The sequence below is a fragment of the Jaculus jaculus genome, chromosome 15 (genome assembly GCF_020740685.1).
Source record: "Jaculus jaculus isolate mJacJac1 chromosome 15, mJacJac1.mat.Y.cur, whole genome shotgun sequence".
Taxonomy (NCBI): Eukaryota; Metazoa; Chordata; class Mammalia; order Rodentia; family Dipodidae; genus Jaculus; species Jaculus jaculus.
In genome coordinates this window covers 35,223,607-35,247,668 of record NC_059116.1, presented here as the reverse complement: position 1 = coordinate 35,247,668, position 24,062 = coordinate 35,223,607, and the positions used below count along the sequence as shown (strand labels likewise).

General features: G+C 53.5%; 1 protein-coding gene across 3 annotated transcripts in view; it reads right to left on the bottom strand.

Annotated features, from left to right (window-relative positions):
• The window catches only part of Zbtb7a (zinc finger and BTB domain containing 7A), a 38,507-nt gene extending 14,528 nt beyond the window's left edge, over positions 1 to 23,979 (bottom strand). The window contains exon 1 of one of the 3 annotated variants that reach the window (XM_045134695.1): positions 23,873 to 23,979. The gene's annotated coding sequence lies outside the window, so the exon portion shown is untranslated. Of the gene's footprint in view, positions 1 to 4,750; positions 4,820 to 6,066; positions 6,149 to 23,872 lie in introns of those variants that run through there. The other 2 variants (XM_004654928.2, XM_045134696.1) reach the window with 2 other exon arrangements.
• Positions 23,980 to 24,062: the final 83 nt, after the last annotated feature.

Here is a 24,062-nt window from a genome sequence, read left to right as displayed (position 1 = left end):
CAAGGGGGCGCACGCATCTGGCGTTCATCTGCAGTGGATGGAGGCCCTGGTGTGCCCATTCTCTCCCTCTCTCTCTTAAATAAAAAGAACTAGCAAATTCTTTTTTTTTTTTTTTTTTTTTTTAGGTAGAGTCTCGTTCTGGTCCAGGCTGACCTGGAATTCACCATGGAGTCTCAGGGTGGCCTTGAACTCACGGGCGATACTCCTACCTCTGCCTCCCGAGTGCTGGGATTAAAGGCATGCACCACCACGCCTGGCTTGCAAATTCTTAAAAAAAAAAAAGAAAGAAAGAAGTACCAGCCAAGCTCCTGACCCATTGTGCAAGATGGGTTCTGTGGGGGGGGGGGGGTGCAGGTGCACAGCCCCCTCCTCCTGAAAGCCCCTTCCTGGCCAGGGTCCCCACAAGCTGGTTTGTCCCACACCCACCTCTGTGGGTTTCCGGGGCTGTTCAGTGCTGACTTGGCGGCCTGGTGAGGGGCAGGCCCCAGCAGGCTCCTCTGGGGTTAGGGAGGTGGGGCACCCTCTCCTGAGCCACACACAGTAGGCATGCAGTAAAAGGCCAGATGAACCAAGGCCCCGGGCCCACACCCAGCCTCACCCACCTGGCTGGCCGGCACACCCAGTATCAGGGGACAACTGCCTGTCTCTCTTCTTGTCTAAGCTAGGGTTACTTGCTACAACTTCTTTTGAGACAATCAGCCTCCACCATGCCTCAGAACTTTCAGGAACTAACCAACCAGGCCACTTTATCCTCCTACAGGTCAGAGAGGCTCAGAGAGGGAACACAGTAGACCAAGGTCACACAGTACACCAGCCCAAGTTCATACTCAGGCCCTCCCACTGGAGCCACAGGAAAGCCTCAGGGACTATTAAAGGGTGGACAGGTCTGAGCAAAGCTAAGGTGGGTTAAGAGTAACAGAAGTTGGTCACATGGGGAAAGGTAGGGGTTTACGCCACCAGAAGCCCCCAGGAAAGAGTAGGGGCACCCATGAGAAACCTTCGAAGGCAAATGCCACCCACCACCTTACTGACACTTCCAGGGGTGGAGCTGTTTAATGAGGGGCTAGGTCATAACCTTTGCTGCCCATCACCTCTCCCACCATCCACTTTCTTTTCACAGAAGGTTCCCCAGGTGCCTACTGGGTACCACGCAGGGTAACGGATTCAAATTCAAGTGCACTCACTTCCTGAGTGAACTTGAGTGAAAGGCCATGCCTCTCTGGGCCCATTTTCCCTGGGGACTATGGCCACGGAACCTAAAGCTGAATCTAGCTCTTGTCCAATGGACCTAGAAGTGTGGTCCAGCAGGGGTGCCCACCACCCTCTTGAGGACTGAGGAGCTCTCAAACTTTTCATTTCAAATGTTAGTCCAAGAATTTGGTCCCCAAAAGTAGGTGATTCCCCCCCGCCCCAAGGAGGAACCTGGAGGGCAAAACCAGGCCCAGAGAGGGTAGGCTGAGGGCTCAAGGTCACACAGCAAGCCTGGTGCACAGGTGTGGCCTGCCAGGCTGCACCCAGAGGGGCCGCCCCCTCCCAGCCTATGTTGCAAGGTCGGTCCCCATGGGTTACCGCACCCTGACCTCGTGCCAATCCCTGCCTGGCCCAGGTTTAATAAAACAGGAATGAAATGTCCCACTCAGGGGAGGACAGGGGACATGGGTAGCCAAGGGTGGCTGCCAGCACCAGTCCACCCCCTGCCCGCCTGCCCTCCTGGGCAGAGAGCAGGCCTCCCTAGGGCTAGACAAGGAACAAACACCAACCACCCTGGGCCATTCCACTGTCCATTTATTGCCCTAAATGGGGAGGGGCTTCCTGCCTGGGCCTTAAAGGGCCAGAGGCAGGAAGGCAGCTGGCCCAGTGGGAAGTGTGTACATGTGGGTTGTGGGGGAAGGGAGGCCTGGGGATCCCAACTCCAGGGTGGGGCCAAGGCCCACCCTGTTCCCACACTGAGTACGGTATGACCAGGAAGCCCAGCCGGGAGACCAGGGTCTGTTCCAAGTGGAAGCCAGAGCCTTTCAAGTGGAGTGGAGGGAGTGAGCTTCCTGCCAGCAGGGGCAAGCAAGCCAGACACACTGCACTCCACAGAATCCCATCCGTCTGGCCCTTTGCTGAGCTCGCCTGCACCTGTTACCCAAGATGCCCACAAGAGGCCAAGGGAACCTCGGAGGACCTGCTTGTCACCTAGGGCCACCTGCGACATCCCGCCCCCTGGTCAGGCAGCCCTGAGAGACAAAAGCAATCAAGGCAGATAGTTGGCTGGTGCAAGGTGGGCCCTGGCCTGTTTTCCAGTCAAACCAGAAAGGCGTGGGTGGGGACACTTCCATGGAATGGCCATCCCCAGCCTGCTGGGGGACAGATGGAGGGGGTTGGTCTTCTCGCCATGTTCCTCCTTAGTGCCAGATCCTACTCTGAGCTAGGGTTGGGGACCTGGGAGGAGGGCTTGGTCACTATCATCCTACCTCAGACACACCTGTGCACACCCTGTCCTCACCCAGGTAAGCAGGGTCTGGAATCTGGGTCTATTCTGCAATGGACAACAGGCTCAGAGAGGGGAAGCCACTAAACTGAGGGTCACAGAACATAGCTGGAATTTGAAAGAAGGCTAAGGAACTAGTCTGGCCTAACTAGTTTCCCAGGGCGCCTCTCCCCACCCCCAACACAGCCCCTAGGGATTAACAGTGCCCAGAGCCCCCACCCTGACGCCATGGCTGCCTGGGGGCTTTTTTCTCACCCAAATCAGATTGGCCCCCTCCATGGCCCAGAGGAGTGGTGTGTCCAAGGGACTATCCCACAGGCCCTAGCCAGGAATCACTCCACAATTTTCAGTGGGCTGAGTAAAATAGAGGGAGGAGGAAACACTCAGGACAAAGATCACCTCTGAGTTATACTACTGGGAAACTGAGGCAGAGGGGTGTAGCTATCCTGGGTGGGCTGCAGATGGCACCAGACTCTGCCCCAGGGCTGACTGAGGCCCATCAGGAGCCAGGGACACAAGGGAAGGAGATGAAGGCAACTCAGGTGGCCAGCTCCCTGCAGAATAGCCCCTGGAGTGCCCTGCACAATCTAAGAGGACACAGGATCTCTGGGAGGCCCTGAGACACGCCATCACAACACACCACGGGTTCAAGGGCCAGGGGGTACTTAGAAGGTCACAGGGCAAGTGAACTCCCAACTTGGGCCAGCTCTGCTTCAGAGGGGTGGCCCTGAGTCTTGGCTCTGGAGAGGTGACCTCTGTGCTGTCTGGTATAATCAGATGTAAAGCCACAGTACTGCCAGACTGAGGCAGAGGCCAGGGGGTGAGACTGTGGTTCAGTGGGGATGGGACAGGACATGACACACCCCTACATAGACCCAAGTGCTCCCTGTGTGAGCCAGGGAGGTAGAGGACTATGGCTTCTGCTGTGTGACCTTGATGCCCTGCTGGCCCTCTCTGAGCTCAATGTCATTTCTGGACAGACTGGTGCTGGCCATGCATTGAGATCTGACCACCCATCTCCAGACCTCCTGGAAGACACAGGTGGACAGATACCCTTGTAATGTGATCATCATGCGGGACTCTGGAAAGGGCTCACAATGGCAGATAGGACCTGGGGGGAGTGACCCAGCTCCAGATGGGTGACCTTGAGCTTCCTGTTGCTTCCCAGTGCCTCCCATCTCCCTGACCCAACACATACCAGCTCTGAGGCTGACCAGGGCTCCCGTGGAACCACCCCTCCCAGCCTCAGTTTCCTCCTAATAAGCACTCAGTTCTGGGTCAGACAACCTCAGGAACTGTCCACCCGCACCCGCAACCCCAGGCCATTCCAGGGCTCTCCCTCCGCTTGTGAGGGTCTATGTGCCCTACGGAGCTGGTCGGGCAGTTCTCCTGAGGTGTGTGACTCCTTGCCCTGACCAGGTGTGCAGTCTGGCCCCGCAACAGCCAATCAGGAAGGACTAAATAATAAATAACCACCCGTGACCCACGAATTAAAATTTCAGTGTCCCTGTTGGGTCCTGTTTCCTGATTGAGGCCTCTCTTTTCCAGCCTCTGCTCAGCCACCCCCCTCCCCCAGGCTCCCGTCACCACAGTGATGTCTGGCTGTAAACAGAGCCCCAAGCCCAGCCCCGGAGGTGCCAGGCCCAAGCACTGCTGTATGGACCCGGTGGCTCCTAAGGTAGAAGATAGCACCAATCTGAAACCGTTCCCAACCCCCTTAAAGCCTTGCTTGGGCTCTCTGCCCCAGCTTGGACTAGAAGAAGGACGTCTGGAGGATCGAAGGCCACCTCTCCTACCCAAGCTGCGCTACTAGAAAGTGATCAGAGGCTGATGGCAGGGAGGCCTCATCGCCTAGGAGCCGCTTGGGGTGACGCCCTGACTGAGGGGCTGTTGGACATGGAGTAAAAGGCAGCTGTGACAAGGAGGAAGAAGGGGGTGCAGGGTGCAGCCAAGCCGTCACCCATGGGTGATGAGCTAAGTGGGGTGCACTGAGGGGACGTGCACCCCTGTGTGGGGCTCATGGCCCTCTCACTTCCTCCTGGTGACACAGTAGAGCTTTATCGGAGAGTGTCACCCCAAGACTTTCAAGTGTTCACCCCGGTCGGTCTGTTGGGGGGGAAGAGAGAGGCAGCGGCTGCGCACGCGCACTGGGACCCGGCCAGGCCGGTCCCACCCGGGGCGCGCGGGCGGGGGAGGGGCGCACGTGGTGATGACGACGGCGACCAGGGGACAAGGCCAGGTCACCAAGCACGGCGACGACCGGCTCCTTCCTACCTCCTTTCCGGGCAGTGCGACGGGCCCGGGCCCGGCGGTAGCGGCTGCGGCTGGCTGGAGGATCCAAAGCCCGGGAGGCGGCAGTGATCCCGGCCCCGCGCCACCCCTCGTCGCCGCCGGCCAATCCCCACCCGGGCTGGGGGGAGGGCGATGCAAATTACCCCGGATCTGGGTCCGCCCGTCGCCTCCCCCGCGCCCGGCCCGGCCCGCGCCAGGCCGCGCATCCCCAGCCTTTCCTGAATCGCAGAGCCCACCAAGTCGCTACCTTCCCCGGCAGTAGGGGGAAAGCGAACGCCTTGATTAAAAGAAAAAGCAGTGAGGAACCCCTTTTCCTACAGAGCCCGGGGTGAGGGGGGACTAAGGAGACGGTTACACAACAAGCGGGAGGGGCCCAGGAGGGGAGGGGGCGGCCCGCGGCCGCGCAGCCGGAAGCCGGGACCGCCACCGGCCCCCGGCTAGTGAGCTCGCGGAAGCTCCGCCTACACCCCTTGAGCAGACTCCTCCCCCTCGCTGCACCGCGCCGCATTATCCCTCGCGCCTATTGGCTACCCAACCCGTCGCTCAACGCCCCTCCTCCGCGGAGCCCCGCCCTGAGGGGCTCCGAAGCGGAGCACCCTGGGACGTGTAGTTTGCGCTGCCTACCACTTAGCTGGCGCGAGTAGAGAGAAAGAACTACAGCGGCCAGAGGACCGTGCGGCCCCGCCCGCCTACCCGGACACCCCACCCCTTCCCTCTCCTTTGCAAAGCCCCCTCCCTGTTTTTTCAGCCCCCTCCCCCCCATCCCCCCATGGAGCTCCATCCTGGCCAACTCCAACGTATGCACGCAGCACGGAATAGGATCTCCCCCCTACCCTCGGGGGGCGAGAGCGCACCCTTCCCCAGTACCCTGTTGCAAAGTTAGCACGCGACGCGCCCCCTTATGTCCCCACGCCGGCTCTTCTCCCCCCCCACAGCACCCTCAATGCAGCCCCGCTTCCCCTCCCCCGCTGACCGCGCGCCCGGGAGCCCGGGGAAGCCAGCCATGCACCCGGGTGCTGGGGAGGATGGGGGGGGGGGCTGGCGCAGGAGATCGTGCACTTCGACCCCGATCCCTTTCTCCAAAGCCCTGGAGATCCGGGGAGCCCCCGAAAGCTCCGGACAGCTGCTAAGCAACCCCGTTTTTTTCCTAGGAAACTTGGGGGACGTCCCCAGGTCTCACCACCACCACCACTCACTCGGTGCGCGCAGTGCCCACCACCCAGCTCGTCTCCACCCTGCAAAACCCTAAGCGTCTTTTCCCAGGGCCGAACCCGGAGCCCGAGCTCGGACTACCTTACCTCGCGGGACCGGAGCCCAGAGAGTGTTGGTGGCCCGATCGCCTGGCCGGGGCTCGGTGCCGGCCGCGTCGCTGAGCGCTCGGGCAGGCGGGCGGCGGCGTCACTGCCCCTACAGTAACCGTACAGTACAGCAAAGCCCCGTATGATGCTCACGACTCCCTTCCTGGTTTGTCCGAGGGCACCAGGGGTCCTCCCTCGTCTTAAAGGTGCCGCAGCCGCCGGCCTCCCCCCCACCCCACGCCCAGCCCGCCACCCCCAGCCGGCCCGGGAGACCAGAACAGGCTCGGCAGGTCGGCTCTTGCCACGTCCCTGCCCTCCCGCGGGGCTTCGCCCGCCCGTCCGCCCGCCCGCCCGCGGCCCCGCGACTCGGGGCTGTGACGAGGTCCCGGCGGGGAGGGGGCTAAGAGCGCGCCCCCCGGCCGGCCCCGCGCCCTGACCTCTCCGCCCCTGGCCGGGCGCCGTGCCAGCCCGCGGCTTATCTGGGCGCAGAGCTCCCCGGGGCGCCGGGGGGGAGCTGGGCGGGCGCGGGCCGCAGATAAACAGTCCCGGGGCGCGGGCGGGAGCACGGGCGGGGGTCGGGGACCGTGCGCCCCCCCAACCCCGGGAGCTGCTGGGGATGGGGGGGGAGACGGGGAGGGTGTCCCTGCGCCCCGCAGCCGCGCGCTGGCGCTCTCACTCTCGCGCACGCACGCACGCACACCGCGAGCCTCAGTTTACCTACCAAGGCCGTGCTGGGGGGAGGGGGAAGGAGGGGCGCGGAGCCCGCCAACCTGCGGTCCCGCGATTACATAAAGGAGGCGCCTCCTCCACCCGCGGCGCCCAGGGCGAGGCGCGGGCACCGGGTGGGCGAGGGCCGGGCAGGGCGGGGGCGTCCACACCGGCCGCTCCCCACACCCGACTGCGTGCGCTGGACGGACGCCCCGGGGACCCTCGTGTTCTCCCCGCCCGGGCCCCGGTGCGCGTCTGCGTGACTGCGGGGGTTCGCAGGTGGGGAGTAGGGAAGCGTCGCTCCAAACCAACTTTTCTGTTTTTTCTCTTTTCTCGCCCTCCCCCCATGTCCATTTCTCTGCCACTTCCTCCCTGGTCGTGGGAGAGGTCCAGAGGGGGAAGGGACGGGAGAGGAGGGGACAGACTCTTGAGTGCTACGGGATCCTGATCCTGGCCTTGCGGCGCGGTGCACACTGTAGACGCCCAGGCGATGCCTCCGCCGGGTGCGATCAGCTACCTGCGGGAGGAGCGCCATGCCTCAGTTTCCCCTTGTGCACGCGCGCCTTCGGAGAGAGGAGCATGCTGGTACCCAAGTCCACATATGGGCGGTCAGTACCTATGAGGACTCTCTACCCCCAAATTGTGCTTGTCATTATTCTTATTCCTGTTATTAATTATTGTCATCACTACCTTCCTGGCAGGAAACTACCATCTGGCCCAAGTGAAACAGACCACAGTCTATATTATTATTTTGTTTTTTAGAGGTAGGGTCTCTAGCCCAGGCTGACCTGGAATTCACTGTGTTAGTCACAGGCTGGCCTTGAACTCACTGCGATCCTACCTCTGTCTCTGTACTTGGCTTAAAGGCGTGAGCCACCACGTCCAGATCTATATTCTGAGTCCTGCCCCCATTTGCCAACAACACATACTTCGTTAATTTTCTTTTTTTTCTCTCTTTTGTAGTTTCCTGAAGCAGGGTCTCTTTGTAGCAAAGACTGGTCTCAAACTCAACCGTGATCCCCCTGCCTCAGCCTCCCGCATGCTGGGGTGACCATGAGCCCAGCCTTTTATTACTCTTTAGAGGTAACATTCAAGGCACCTTTGAGCACGTAGAAGGATTGAACTGGATTTTTGTAATGACAAGTTAGCTTCAAGGGAAAACCCAGGAGGCCCCCAGAGGGGAAGTGACTACCCCAGAACTGGCATTGAAACCAGCCAAGTAGGTGGGAGGGGACTCAGGGTGGGGTAATGTGGGCCCAGGGTGAGGGTGGGGACCAACAGGGAACTTTGCTCAGAGGACCTGGGAACATAAATCTTTCTTCCTGAAGCCAGCAGCCCATCCATTTTGAGACAGGGTCTCCCTGTAGCCCAGGCTAGCCTCCAACTTGCTATGTAGCTAAGGCTGGCCCAGGCCTCATGTTCCTCCAAGTCCCCAAATGCTGGGATTACAGGAACATGCAGGCTAGAAAGGACCATGACTGAAACTCGTGTCTCCAAGAATACCAACTGTAGAAAGAAGGCGGCAGGTCCAGTGGCACCTTCCTATCATCTCCGCTGTCAAAAGAAAGGGGGAGGAGGATAGCCATGAGTTCAAGGCCAGCCCAGGCTACAGTGAGACCCTGTCTTCAAAAAACTAAAAATGGGCTAAGCTGGACATGGTGGCACATGCCTTAAATCCTAGCACTCAGGAGGCAGAGGTAGAAGGATAGCCGTGAATTCGAGGCCACCCTGAGATTACATAGTGAATCCCAGGTTAGCCTGGGCTAGAGTGAAACCCTACCTCAAAGGCCGGAGAGATGGTTTAGTGGTTAAGGTACTTGCCTGAAAAGCCTAAAAACCCTCTTTCAATTCACATAAAGCCAGATGCACAGGGTGGTGCATGGGTCTGGAGTTTGTTGGTAGCAGTGGCTGGAGGCCCTGGAGCGCCCATTCTACCTTTCTTTCTTTCTCTTTCTCTCTCATATAAATTAAAAAAAAAAAAAAAAAAAAAAAAGCTGGGCATGGTGGCACATGCCTTTAATCCCAGCACTCAGGAGGCAGTGGTAGGAGGATCACCATGAGTTTGAAGCCACCCTCAGACTACATAGTGAATTACAGGTCAGCCTGGACTGAAGTGAAGCTCTATCAAAAAAAAAAAGGGGGGGAGGGGGGAGATGACTCAGCAGTTGAAGGTGCTTGTTTGCAAAGACAGCCTGGGTTCAATTACCAGGTACCCACATAAAGCCAAACCCAAAAAGTGGCATAAGTATCTGGCATTCCATTTGCAGTGGTAAGAGGCCTTGGGTGCACACACAAATATACACAAATAAACAAAAGTTAAGAAAACATGCACTGGGCTGGAGAGATGGCTTAGCGGTTAAGTGCTTGCCTAAAAACCCTGGTTCAAGGCTCAATTCCCATGTAAGCCAGATGCCCAAGGGGGCGCATGCATCTAGAGTTTGTTTTCATTGGCTGGAGGCCCTGGCACGCCCATTCACTCTCTCTGTCTGCCTCTTTCTCTCTCTGTGTGTCTGTCCCTCTCAAATAAATAAATAAAAATAAACAAAAATAAATGAGTTGGGCTTGGTGGCGCTTGCCTTTAATCCCAGCACTGGGGAGGCAGAGGTAGGAGGATCACCGTGAGTTCCAGGCCACCCTGAGACTACATAGTTAATTCCAAGTCAGCCTGGACAAGAGTGAGACACTACCTTGAAAAACCAAAAGGAAAAAAGGACTATGAGATGGCCAGAGTTCAAATCCCTAGCACCCAAGAAAAGCCAGATAGACAAACTGATGCATGTGTCTGGAGTTTGTTTGCAGTCACAAGAAGCCCTGGCATGCCCATTGTCAGTCGCTTTCTCAAATATTAAAAAAAAAAAAAAAGGCTGGAAGCTAGGTGGGGTGATGTATGCCTTTAATCCCAGCAGAGGCAGAGGTAGGAGGATCACTGTGAGTTCGAGACCACCCTGAGACTACATAGTGAATTCCAGGTCAGCCTGATCTAGACTGAGACCCTACCTTGAAAAATCAAAAAAAGAAAAACCAAAAAAAAATTCACTTATTTTATATGTATACACACACATACATATATATACATATATACACATACATACATATATATATACATATATATATATATTTGGTTTTTCAAGGTAGGGTCTCACTCTAGCTCAGGCTGACCTGGAATTCACTGTGGAGTCTCAGGCTGGCCTTGAATTGGTAGCTATTCTCCAACGTCTGCCTCTTGAGTGCTGGGATTAAAGGTGTGTGCCACCACACCTGGCTTTTTTTTTTAATTAAGTAATTTATTTAAGAGAGAGAGAGAGAAAGAGGAAAAAAGAGAATGAGTATGGGCATGCCAGGGCCTCTGGCCACTGCAAATGAACTCCAAATGCATGTGCCACCTTGTGCATCTGGCTTTAGGTGAGTACTAAGGAATCAAACCTGTGTCTTTTGGCTTTGCTGGTAAACACCTTAACCTCTTGAGCTCTCTCTCCCGTCCATGTCTGGCGTTTTTTTTTTTTTGTTTTTTTTTTTTTTGAGGTAGGATTTCATTCTAGCCCAGGCTGACCTGGAATTCACAATGTAGTTTTGGCCTGGTCATGAACTCAGAGAGATCCTCCACACCAGCCTTGAACTCACATGCCCATTCTCTTTCTCTTTCTTCTTGGGAATAAATGAATAAATATTTAAATACATATTTCCATTTACTCATTTGAGAGAGAGACAGTAAATATGGGTGCTATAGGGTCTTGTGCCAGAGCAAAGAACTCCAGATGCATGTTCTACTTTGTACATTTGGCTTTACATGGACACTGGAGAATTGAATCCAGGACCATCATGCTTTGCAACCAAGCACCTTGAACCACAACTCTTTTCAGCCCATTAAAAAATATTTTGGGGCTGGAGAGATGGCTTAGTGGTTAAGCACTTGCCTGTGAAGCCTAAGGGCCCTGGTTTGAGGCTCAATTCTCCAGTACCCATGTTAGCCAGATGCACAAGGAGGCACACACATCTGGAGTTCATTTGCAGTAGATGGAGGCCCTGCCACACCCATTCTCTCTCTCTCTCTCTCTCTCTCTGCCTCTTTCTCTCTCTCTGTCAAATAAATAGATAAAAATAAAAACAAAAAATAAATAGATAAAAATAAAAACAAAAAAATATATATTTTGCCTGGCCAGGTGTTGCAGCGCATTCCTTTAATCCCAGCACTCTGGAGGTTGAGGCAGGAAGATCATTGTGAATTTAAGGCCAGCCTGGCTACAGAGTTCCAGGTCAGCCTGACCTAGAGTGAGACCCTGCCTGAACAATAAAAAAGTGGGTCAAGATAGTAACTTCAGCTGGGCGTGGTGGCGCACGCCTTTAATCCCTACACTCGGGTGGGAGGCTGAGCTAGGTGGATCGCTGTGAGTTTGAGGCCACCCTGAGACTGCATAGTGAATTCCAGGTCAGCCAGAAGATAGTCACTTCAGGAAGAGAAATCTAGGAAGAGAAATCTGACAGCAGGCACCATGTAAAGACAACAAGGAGGACCAGGCGCAGCAAAGGCCCTGAGTTTCCTATTATAGGAACAGCCAGGAGACCATTGTGGCTGAAGCCATGAGGACAGGGTTTTCACTTAGTTTATTATTTTACTTTTTTTTTTTAAACCTGTTCCCATAGGAACTAGGATTCTTTTTTTTTTTTAAATTAATTTATTTATTTGAGAGCGACAGACACAGAAAGACAGATAGAGGGAGAGAGAGAGAATGGGCGCACCAGGGCTTCCAGCCTCTGCAAACGAACTCCAGACGCATGCGCCCCCTTGTGCATCTGGCTAACGTGGGACCTGGGGAACCGAGCCTCGAACCGGGGTCCTTAGGCTTCACAGGCAAGCGCTTAACCACTAAGTCATCTCTCCAGCCCTTATTTTACTTTTTTTAAAAATGTTTTTGTGGTGATGGACATCCAACCTGAGCCTCACATACACTTAGACAAGCACCCCATCACTTATCCACATCCCAGCCCTAGGTTTGACTTAAAGTGTCACAGACTCAGGACAAAAATGAGAGTCACTCAGCACTGAAACATCTCTATCACACCTTTGAAAGCTCAGCACTCAAATAGCTCTATCTCATCTTCCAAAGCTCGGGGCCCATTGCGGAAGAGGTGGCAGAAAGAATGTAAGAGCCAAAGGAAGAGTAGGACTCCTTACAACGTGCTCCCCCCAGACACAAAATGGCCTGGATATCCATGATCCCACAGTGCCTGACACTACCTGCACAAGACCATCATAATAGGAGGAAAAGATGATATCAAAATAAAAGAGACTGATTGAGAGGGGGAGGGGATATGATGGAGGATGGAGTTTCAAAGGGGAAAGTCGGGGAAGGGAGGATATTACCATGGGATATATTTTTATAATCACGGAAGTTGTTAATAAAAATTTGAAAAGGGGGCTGGAGAGATGGCTTAGCGGTTAAGCGCTTGCCTGTGAACCCTAAGGACCCCAGTTTGAGGCTCGGTTCCCCAGGTCCCACGTTAGCCAGATGCACAAGGGGGCGCACGCGTCTGGAGTTCGTTTGCAGAGGCTGGAAGCCCTGGCACGCCCATTCTCTCTCTCTACCTCTATTTGTCTTTCTCTCTGTGTCTGTCGCTCTCAAATAAATAAATAAATAATTTTTAAAAAATTGAAAAGAAAAAAAGAGAGACTGATTGAGAGGGGGAGGGGATATGATGGAGAATGGAGTTTCGAAGGGGAAAGTGGGGGGAGGGAGGACATTACCATGGAATATTGTTTACAATCATGGAAGTTGTAAATAAAAATATATATATTTTAAAAAAATGAGAGTCACTGACACAAAGCACCAAGGGCAGGGACCATGAGGACACCATGTGCAGTGAAGTCCAGACACATCAGGCCATGCCAAGTGGACTCTTATAACAGGAAATTTCCGGAACAGGCAAAACCAGAGACAGGAAGTGGATTCAGGGGTGCCTGGGAAGAAGGTGGGATGACAGTTCATGGGGACAGAAGCTCCCTTTGGGATGGTGGAAAGTTCTAGAACTGTGCTGATGGCTATATGAATGCTACTGAAATTTTTTTCTTTATTTTGTTTAGTTTTTAATATATTTTATTTACTTATTTGAGAGAGAGGTAGAGAGAGAGAGAGAGAATGGGCACACCAGAGCATCCAGGCACTACAAACAAACTCCAGACCCATGCGCCACCCTGTGCATCTGGCTTATGTGAGCCTTGGAGAATGAACCGGGATCCTTTGGCTTAGTGGTTAAGGCATTTGCCTGAAAAGCCAGAGGACCTCGGTTCAATTCCCCAGGACCCATGTAAGCCATATGCACAAGGTGGCGCATGGGTCTGGAGTTCCCCTGCAGTGGCTGAAGACCCTGGCACGCCCATTCTCTCTCTCTCTGTCTGCCTCTTTCTCTCTCACTCTCTCAAATAATAATAAAAAAACAATAAAACTTATTTGAGAGAAAGAGGCAGATAGAGAGAGTGGGTGTGCCAAGGCCTCTAGCCACTGCAAACAAACTCTACACACATGGGCCACCTTGTGCACCTGGTTTACATGGGTACTGGGGAATCAAATCCCTGTCTGTAGGCTTCACAAGCAAGCGCCTTAACCACGAAACCATCTCTCCAGCACCCCCCTTTTTTTCTTTTCTTGAAACAGGATCTCATGTAGCCCAGCCTGGCACTAATCTCACTCTGTAGTGAAGGATGACCTTGAACTCCTGATTTTCCTGTTTCTACCTCCCCAGTGCTGGGATGACTTGCTGGTGGCACATGCCTGTCACCCCAGCACTGCTTAGGCAGAGGCAGGAGGATCAGGAGTTTCAGGCCATTCCCAGCTACATAAGACCCTGTCTCCAAAAATAGGGATTGGGAAATGGCTCTGTGGTTAAAGGCATTTTCTTGGAAAGCCTGCCGGCCAGGGTTTGATTCCCTAACACCCACCTAAAGCCAGATGCAGAAGCAGTGCATGCATCTGGAGTTCATTTGCAATGGCAGGAGGCCCTGGTGCGCGCACACACATAAACACACACACACACTCTCTCTTTCTCCTTACAAATAAAGTTAAAAAATTTTTTTTTTCTTCAGGTTGGAGGGATGGCTTAACCGTTAAGGCATTTACCTGCTAAGCCAAAGGACCCAAGTTCGATTCCCCAGGACCCATGTTAGCCAGATGCACAAGCGGGAGCATGCGTCTGGATTTTCTTTGCAGTGGCTGGAGGCCCTGGTGTGCCCATTCTCTCTCTCCTCCTCTTTCTCTGCCAAATAAATAAATAAAGATTTTTTTTTTTTTTTCAAAAATGAAACCGGAGAGCGAGGCGTGGTGGTGGACGCCTTTAATCCCAGCACTCGAGAGGCCATGAGTTCCACCCTGAGACTGCATAATGAATTCCAGGTCAGCCTGAGCTAGAGTGAGACCCTGCCTCGAGAAACAAAAACAAAAACATACAAACAAACAACAACAAAAATGAAGCCGGAAACGGGGAGAGGGAATTATCATAGTTTGTCTAAAATTATGGAAGTTGTCAATAATTTTTTTTAATTTAAAAAAAGAAGTCAGGGGGCTGGAGAGATTTCGTGGTTAAAGATAGTTTTTAAAATTTTCGATCTTTATTTTATTGGGGGCAGGGAGGATGGGCGCGACAGGGGTCTCCAGCAGCTGCAAACAAACTTCAGACATGTAGTACCTTGTGTATCTGTCTTATGTGGGTCCTAGGGAATTAAACGTGGGTCCTGGGCTTTGCAGGCAAACACCTTTACTGCTGTTCCATATTCCAAATGGTGGGTGGGGCCAGCCCAGTCTCCCCAGACGTCTGTCCTAACTCCTGCCACCAAAACCTGGTCACATTTAAGACAATGGATTTCATATGGGGGCAAACCTGACCCCCCTGGGGACTCTGGGTAATGTCTGTCTTAGCATCTTGCAGGGCCCAGGAAGCACTGGTGTCCTGTCCTCAGCACACTTGAGTGTGCTCAATTGAGTCTAACTTTAGTCTCTCCCACTGCAGAGAAAACATGGCCCCAGGACAGCTCAGAGAGACTGGGCCCCTGGGAGGGTCTCTCTGATTCAAGGTAACCCTGGAAGCCTTTGAAAAGGACCCCCACATGAAGGACAGCAGTCTTGAACCGCCCCCCCCCCCCCCAGAAATCGTGCAAAAGTCAGTTACAGAACCCTGGGACTGCTTAGAGACTTGGGCCTGGGTGGGACGGGGAGGGCCCGTGGTGGGGGGACAGCTGCGCCTGGTTCCTCACTACTGTGTATTATTATTTTAAATCACGGCGATGTGATGCAGAGACTCCTCCCTCGGGGAAGCCGCCTGCCACGTGTGCGGAGTCAGCTCGGTGCCCTCCCGCCGGGCTGCAGGGACAGGGCTCTGGTTTCACCGTGGCACCGAGGTTTCAGTTTCAGGCACCCGAGAGACGGGGAGGGAGGAGGCACAGAGCTGGGGACTCGGGATGGAGGCCGTGGCAGGTGTGAGGCTCCGGCGCCCTGACCTTCCTTAGCCAAGGTCAAAGGGTCAAGATCAAGCTCTCCCTGTGTGACCTTGGACAGGAGCCGTGACCTTCTTCTGCTCCTCGAGGGTAGGCCTTCGTTCTCGCCCCCCCCCACACTAAAAGTGGGGCTCAGAGTCGGCCTCGCGGGGTGCAGGGACTCCCAGTGACTAAGCAATGTGGCTAGCCCCCCCCCCACGCCCCCGCCTGAGCGGGCGGGGTAACGTCCCGAGCTGAACAGGATGTGGGCCACCCACCCACGTGTCCGGCGAGGGACCCTTGGCCCAGAAGCCACCACGATGGAGGCGGCCGTGCTCGCCGCTCACGTCCAGGGCTGGGGGGAACCGCGGTCCCTGGGGACGCACCGGCCGTGCCTCGGTCTCTGGCTTCCAAGCACCTGCCTGCTGGCCTCCGGAGCCGGAGCCGGAGCCAGAGCCGGGGTTTTCCTGAGTTCAAGGGCGCGGCAGGCAGGCGGGGCCCGCCCACCCCCACCCCGTCGCCCTTCCTGCAGGTGGGGACTGGGCCTGGTCGGCTGGGTCCCTTGGCCTTGGGGACAGACACACCCCTGGCTAAGCCTGGCTGGTATCCATGCCAGGGAGCCACCTTCTTGGTGCCCCGGAGCGCCCCCACAGGAGGCCTGGTGAAGGCCGGGCAGGTGCTCCGGACCCGGGAGACTTCAGCCGAGATGTCCCTGAGCCCCGCCAGGGCTGGGGGCGGGGAGAAGTCACTATTTCCAGTTTACCCACTTAGTACAGCTCGCTGCCTCTCAGCACATGCCCAGGATTGCGCAACCATCCCTTCTACTTCCAGAACATTCCATCACCCCAAAGGAAGCCCCATCGGCCACCACCCCAGCAGCCCCTCCCCAGTCCCCACAAATTCACTTCCTGTCTGTGGAAGTGACCTGTTCTGGACATTTCCTACCACGGAGTCCCACACGGTGTGGCCTTTTGTGTCTGGTTTTCACTGAACACCGGGATCACACCGTTCCCTGAAGTTGTGGCTTAGGACCCAGCCCGCAACTCCCCCTCCTGTTCATGGCTGAGTAATACTCCAGTGCCTGGCTAGCCCATGTACTGTTTATCCATCCATCTGCCTGTGACACTGACACCTGGGTTGTTTCCAAGTTACTTGTGACTGCCCTGGGCCACAGTGAGTTAAGGCAATAGACACAGGTATAATAATACATGTCCCTTCAAAGAAAATCACGTGTGGGAACCCAGTACTCTGCTTGTGCAAAGCACACCATGAGTATAAATACATACAATATAAATACGCCTTTAATCCCAACACTGGGGAGGCATGAGTAGGAGGATCGCTGAGTTCGAGGCAGGCCTGAGACTGCATAGTGAATTCCAAGTCAGCTTGGGCCAGATTGAGTCCCTACCTCCAAAAATAAATAAAAATAAACAAAAATAAAATAAATAAAATTGGGGGGCTGGAGAGATGGCTTAAAGGTTAAGGTTTCAATTATCCAGGACCCATGTAAACCAGATGCAGAAGGTAGCACGTGTGTCCAGAGTTTGTTTGCAGCAGCTGAAGGCCCTGGCACACCCATTCTCTGCCTCTCAAATAAAGTAGGATTTTTTTTTTTTTTTATTAACAGACACAGAGAGAAAGACAGATAGAGGGAAAGAGAGAGAATGGGCGCGCCAGGGCTTCCAGCCTCTGCAAACGAACTCCAGACGCGTGCGCCCCCTTGTGCATCTGGCTAACGTGGGACCTGGGGAACCGAGCCTCGAACCAGGGTTCTTAGGCTTCACAGGCAAGCGCTTAACCGCTAAGCCATCTCTCCAGCCCAAAGTAGGATTTTTTTAAAAAACAAATTAAAAATTGCAGTGGAGGGTTGGAGAGATGGCTGAGCAGTTATGGCACTTGCCTGTAAAGCCAAAGGACCCAAGTTAAATTCCCCAGGATCCATGTAAGCCAATGCACATGGTGGCACATGCATCTAGAGTTCGTAGCAGAGGCTGACGTCCTGGTATGCTCATTCTCTCTCACTCAAATAAATAGTAATAATAAAACAAATTTTTAAAAATTGGGGTGGAGAGGTGGCTTAGTGGTTAAATGCACTTGCTTGCTTACAAAGCCTAACAGCCTGGATTCATTTCCCCAGTACCCACAAAAAGCCAGATGCACAAAGTGTCCCTTTGCAGTGGCAAGAGGCCCTAGTACATCTATTCTTTCTTCCTCTCCCCAGCCCAATAATAAATAAATAAATAGCAAGCAAGAAAGGAAGAAAGGCTGAGGCAATGGCTCTGGAGAAAGCCCTTGTTGCACAAGTGTAAGGATTGAAATTTGGATCCTTAGCACTCGAGTAGATGCCAGGCAGGCATGGTGGCACATGCTTGTAATTCCAGGAGGGACAAAAGGATCGCCTTGGTAAGCTAGTAGCTGCATCGCGGAGCTAGCTCTGGGTTCAAGTGACAGATTGCCTCAGTAAATCAGGTAGACGACAATCAAGGGAGGAACCTGATGTCAACCTCTGGCCTTTACATGCACATGAAATAAGTAAAACTCAGCATTTGGGATGTGCGGTCAGGTGAGCAGAAATTCAAGATCATCCTTGGCTACCTAATGAGTTCAAAGTCAACCTGGGCTGCATGAGATTGTCTCAAATAAATAAATAGGCTGGGCGTGGTGGCCCACATCTTTAATCCCAGAACTTGGGAAGCATTGGTAAGAGAATTGCCTTGAGATCAATGCCAGACTGAGACTACATAGTGAATTCCAGGACAGCCAAAGCTAGAACAAGACCCCACTTCAAAAAATTTCAAAAAAAAAAAAAAACCAAAGCAAAACAAAACAAAAAACAGATGGAGAGATGGCTTAGTGGTTGAGATGCTTGCCTGTGAAGCCCAAGGACCCATGTTTGACTCTCCAGATCCCAAAGGTGAGGCAAGCGTAAGGCTGCACATGACCACTAGGTGGCGAAAGTGTGTGGAATTCGATTTCAGTAGCTGAGGCAATGGTGTGCCAATTCTCTCCCCCACCCTCACTCTCGCTAAAATTAAAAAAATATATATGTAAGGGCTGAAGTGATGGCTTGGTGGTTAAGGCATTTGCCTGCAAAGCCAAAGGACCCAAGTTCAATTCCCCAGGACACACATTAGCCAGATCCACAAAGGGGCACAAACGTCTGGAGTTCATTTGCAGGGGCTGGAGGCCCTAGCACATCTATTCTCTCTCTCCCTTTCTCTGGCAAATTAAAAAATATATATAGGGCTGGAGAGATGGCTTAGCGGTTAAGTGCTTGCCTGTGAAGCCTAAGGACCCCGGTTCGAGGCTCGGCTCCCCAGGTCCCACGTTAGCCAGATGCACAAGGGGGCGCACACATCTGGAGTTCGTTTGCAGAGGCTGGAAGCCCTGGCGAGCCCATTCTCTCTCTACCTCCCTCTGTCTTTCTCTCTGTGTCTGTCGCTCTCAAATAAGTAAATAATAAAATAATATATATATGTGAGTGTGTGTGTGTATGTATAAATAATTGGACGGGAGAGATGGCTTAGCGGTTAAGCACTTGCCTGTGAAGCCCAAGGACCTCGGTTGGAGGCTCGATTCCCCAGGACCCATGTTAGCCAGATGCACAAGGTGGCGCATGCGTCTGGAGTTCATTTGCAGTAGCCAGAGGCCCTGGCACGACCATTCTCTCTCTGTCAGTCTCAAATAAATAAATTATGTATATATTATAGTAAATATATATATATTAAATAAAGCAGGGGCTGTAGAGTAGTTCAGTGATGAATACTTGCCTAGCATGTACAAAGGACCTGAAGTCCATGTGCTAAATTGAAAAACAGAGAACAGTGGAAAACTAAGATGGAAGGCAGAGACCCTTAGGGTTCACTATGCCCTTCCCAGGCTCCCTAGGACCCCTGACCAATGTCTTTGCATGCTGGGGTGTGGATATATCCTGTGTGCCTGGAGGGGACCAAGTCACAGGCTTTGGAGAAGGCAGGTGACAGGAGAGGTATAGGTGGCAGGAACAGATGATGCCAAGGCCCGGAGGCCTGGTTGTGGAAGGTGGCCTGAAGATACCAAAAGTTGTTTAGGGAACTGCCTTTATCTACCCAGGGGCCCACTTTTTCCAAAGTCTTTTTTTATTGGCTTTTTGAGATAGGGTCTTGTTTTTGTTAGGTATGGTTTCACTCTAGCCCAGGCTGACCTGGAATTCACTATGTAGTCTCAGGGTGGTCTTGAATTTACAGGGATTCCCCCTACCTCTGCCTCTCAGGTGCTGGGATTAAAGGTGTCAAACACCATGCCTGGCACCAGGTAGAGTCTAGTACTAGCCCATGGTGACTTGAAATTCACTATGTAGTGATCCTCCTAACTCAGCCTCCAGAGTGCTGGGCTTAAAGGCGTGCACTACCATGCCTGGTTTAGGCTCCCACTCTTGACTGACCTAGAGTTCACTATGGAGTCTCAGGGTGGCCTTGAACTACTGGCAATCCTTCTACCTATGCTCCTTGAGTGCTGGGATTAAAGGCATGAGCCACCACGCCTGGTTTATTTTTTAGTCATTGCCCAGGAGGCTGAGCAGGAGGAGCACTACTGTGAATCCAAGGCAAGCCTGGGCCACAGTGAGACCCTGTCTTTACTGATTCCAGAGTCCTCGTGGTTTTGTAGCCCCAGTCTCCTGCAGGGCTGGGATTAGCTGTGCATGGCCATCCCAGCTAGTTATGTGGGTTCTGGAAATTATACCCAGTGGTCTAAGACCTGTCTAGCCTCATGCTTGCATAGGATGCCCTCTTGGCAGCTGAGTCATCTCTGCAGCCCTCCCCCCACCCCCAGGTAGGGTCTCACTAGCTCAGGCTGACCTGCAGTTCACTATGTTGTCTCAGGGTGGCCTCCTACCTCTTCCTCCTGAATGCTGGGATTAAAGGTGTGAGCCACCATGCCTGGCTAGCCCTTTCTTTTTGGTGGTGCTGGGTATGGAACCCAGGGTCTTTGTACATGTTAGAAAAGCTCTCACCACTGATCCACCCAGTCCTCTTCTACTATTTTAAAGACAGGGTCGTGGGCTGGAGCAATGGCTTAGCGGTTAAGATTAAGACTGCAAAGCCTAAGGACCTAGGTTAAATTCCCCACCACATACACAAGTAGGTGCATGTGTCTGGAGTTTCCTTGCAGTGGCTGGAGGCCCAGACATGCCCACACACTCTCTCTCTCTCTCAAAAAAAAAAAACAAACAAACAAAAAAACCAGTATCTCACTAAGTCAGCCAGGCTGGCTGTATAGTGTATTGACTACATAGCCAAGGCCCCCAGAACTTACTGCCTGTGCCTCCCACTTGGCTAGGATGACGGGCCAGGCTCTTCTGCAGGGCTCACCTTCCACCTCCCATAGACCTACAGCCCAGCTCCGACTCCTGTTCATCCTTTCCAAGACTCTTGGGGTCTTAGGGTTGTGTCCTTGGTCCTGAGAAAGCCTTGGGCTCACTCCTTAGTTTTGGCTCAGCTGGAAGCTCCACACCAGTCGCTGGCCCTACATGTCTGTGTACCATCAAAGCGGTTAGCAAGAGCCAGGGGAGTTGCCATGTGATCAAGGGACCTGCCGGCCCTGTGGGTCCCCTGGGATGAAGTGACGTCACCTTGGGCAACTCCCTCAGCTCTCTGGGGCTCTGCTGCTGCAGGGGTGGAGACAGGAGAATCTTGTTAACCCAGTGCAGGATGGGTATCAAGATGCCTTCCATGTGGGTGGGCAGACAGACAGACAGACAGGATGGCTATTCCCAAACTTCTGGGCTGCAAGGCTGTGGCCTGATAGTCCTCCTGGAACCCCCTCCCCAGCTGTTATGCAGGAGGCTGAGTCACCATGTGAGGTGTGGCCAGGGAGTAGGTGGTGTCCTCACCTGCTGAGCCCCCCCACCCCCACAGCTCAGTAGGCTCCTCCCCCGCTTGGAACCTGAAGCCAGGGCCAGGCTGGGAGGCCCCGTGCTTCCTGCCACCCATTGTCCCTTTTACTTGGAGCCAGCTGTGGGCTGAACCACCTGGCCTGGGCTCCAGGTGCAGGACTGGCCCACCTGCTCTGCCCAGTCCTAAGTGGGGACAGGGAGGGTGGCACTCCCATCTGCACATTTTGCTTTGAGGCATTGTCCCTATCCTGGCGCCCACCACAGCTTTCTGGGAAGCCTGTCATACTTCCTTTGAACATGGTTAACCCACTACTGCCCAGGGCAGAGGTCCATCTCCAGCATAAAAAGGCTGTTGGTCACACACCTACACTGCCATACTGCCCAATTTCCAAAAAGTTCTGCCCTGACCCCCACCCCCAGCTCTGTACTGAGCCCCAGGCTCTGGATACAGAAAACACAAGGGCCTCCAGAAGAGCAGCCCCAACGATGTCCCCCATGGCAGTGTAGACTCAAGGCCTGTTCTCCGAAGGGCGGCCCTGGCCTCCACCATGTCATAAGCCCCCACTCCCCCGAGACAGCCACACATGTCCTCAAACATGGTCCGAGGCCCCCTGGAACAGATCCCAGAAATGACTTGGATCTGCGTTCTGTAAGGTCGTATCTGGTAGCCACTGGCTGGAAAGACCCCACCAGAGTCTTTGAATCCAACAAGGCAGCAGGGCTGGAGAGATGATGGCTCAGTGGTTCAGGTGCTTGCTTGCAAAGCCTAACAACCTGGGTTTGATTCCCCAGTACCCACATAAGCCAGATTAACAGAGTGGCACATGCATCTGGAGTCTGCAGTGGCTGGAGGCCCTGGCGTGCTTGATCTCTCTCTACTTGCCTCTCTCTTCCCCAAATAAAAAAATAAAATATGGGCTGGAGAGATGGCTTAGCGGTTAAGTGCTTGCCTGAGAAGCCTAAGGACCCCGTTCAAGGGTCACTTCCCCAGAACCCACATTAGCCAGATGCACAAGGGGGTGCAGGCACTCACCAGTGAGCCACACCCTCAGGCTATTACTGTTTCATTGAAATGGCCTTGACTCAAAACAGAGGTCAGCCTTGAACTTAAGGACACCCTCTAGGTTCTTGCCTCTAGGATGCTAGTGTTAAAAGTATGCATCACCAAACCCAGCCTTATTTTACTATATTTAAATTTTAATTTACCTGCTCATGTGTATGCCCTTGTGGGTCTTGTCACTGAAATGAACTCCAGATGCATGCAGTACTTTGCATCTGATTTTATAAAGGTACTGGGAAAGTGAACTTTGGCCAGTAGGCTTTGCAAGCTTCTCTAACCACTGAGCAATATGCCCAGCCAACATTATCTATTTTTAGAGACAGAGTCTCTCGTGTAGCCCAGGCTAACCTTAAACTTGCTACAGAGCTGAAGATGACCTCAAACTCCTGTTCCTCCTGCCCCACCTCTCAAGTGCTGGGATCAAAGGCTTGGACCACCATGCCCAGCAGACAGCTAGACAGAATGGGTGCACCAGGGCTTCCAGCCCCTACAAAAGAACTACAAACTTTAAGTGGTTACTGGGGAATTGAACTCAGTGGTTAGGCTATATGGGCAAGATCCTTAACCAGTAAGCCATCTCTCCGCCCCCCCCAACTTTTTTTTCAAGGTAAGGTCTCACCACACCTGGCTTCTTTTCTTTTTTTTTGTGGTACAGTCTCATTCTAGGATCAGGCTGGCCTCAAACTCACAGCAATCTTCCTACTTCTGCCTCCCAAGTGCTGGGATTAAAGGCGTGCACCACCATGCCCAGCCCCATATGTTTAAAACTTAAAGGCAGATAGAAAGAGAGAATGGGTGCACCAGGGCCCCTAACCACTGCAAACATGTGCCACCTTGTGCATCTGGCTTATGTGGGTACTGGAGAAGAGAACATGGGTCCTTCGGCTTCATAGGCAAGTGCCTTAACTGCTAAGCCATCTCTCCAGCCACATAAATATATATATATTCACTAGTCTCAGGATGTCCTCCTACCTCTGCCTCCTGAGTGCTGGGATTAAAGGTGTGTGCCACCCTGTCCAGCAAGTCCCAATTTTTATTAAAACATTTTGGAAATGGTTTTGTTATGTAGCTCAGGTTGGCCCAGCAGTCTCAATCCTCCTGAGCGGTGGGATGCCCCTCCTGGCTGCGAGCTGTGGGCAGTAGGTGGTGGCCCTTGGCCAGAAGTTCATAAACTATAGGAAAGGCCCTGGTCTTCATTTAGGAGAGGGGGCTCCTAGCACCTTGAGGCCTCCAGCAGCAGTGCTTGATTGGCTGGGAGTGGCCCCAGTCCCCCAGTCTTTCACTACTTGCAACACTAAACACTTTTTCATCATGTGAGAGGGAGGGACATGACAAAAGCCTGGAAGGCTGTCTGGAGGAGGCTCCAAATTGCCCTTCTGCTGTCTGCAGTTAAAAAGGCCACAGGAAGCTAGGTGTGGTGGCACACACCTTTGATCCTGCCATTTGGGAGGCAAAGGTAGGAGGATACCTGTGAGTTCAAGGCCAACCTGAGACTACATAGTGAATTCCAGGTCAGCTTGGGTTAGAACAAAACTCTACATGGGGGTGGGGTGGGGAGAAAGGCCACAGGAAGTCTCGAGGGTCTCTCTGGAAGGTGCAGCTGACACATGCATCCCAGAGGACCACAAGCCCTGACTTTGGCAGAGACTGGCCCAGCACTGGTCTCTGTGTGCCTGCACACAGCCAGCACCAACCTACCCACCTGTCTGGTCTCCAGGACATGTTGGGGTGGGGTCAGCTCAGGGCCTTGGCATCTTCAGGGAACACAGGCTCAGCCTCCAGTGCTGGTTACTCTCAGGTCCACAGAGCAAGGCCTGGTGGGAGCCTCAGAGAACTGGGAACTAGGAAATGGACTCATAGCTTGATATTTGATCCCAAGGTGGCAGTGACAG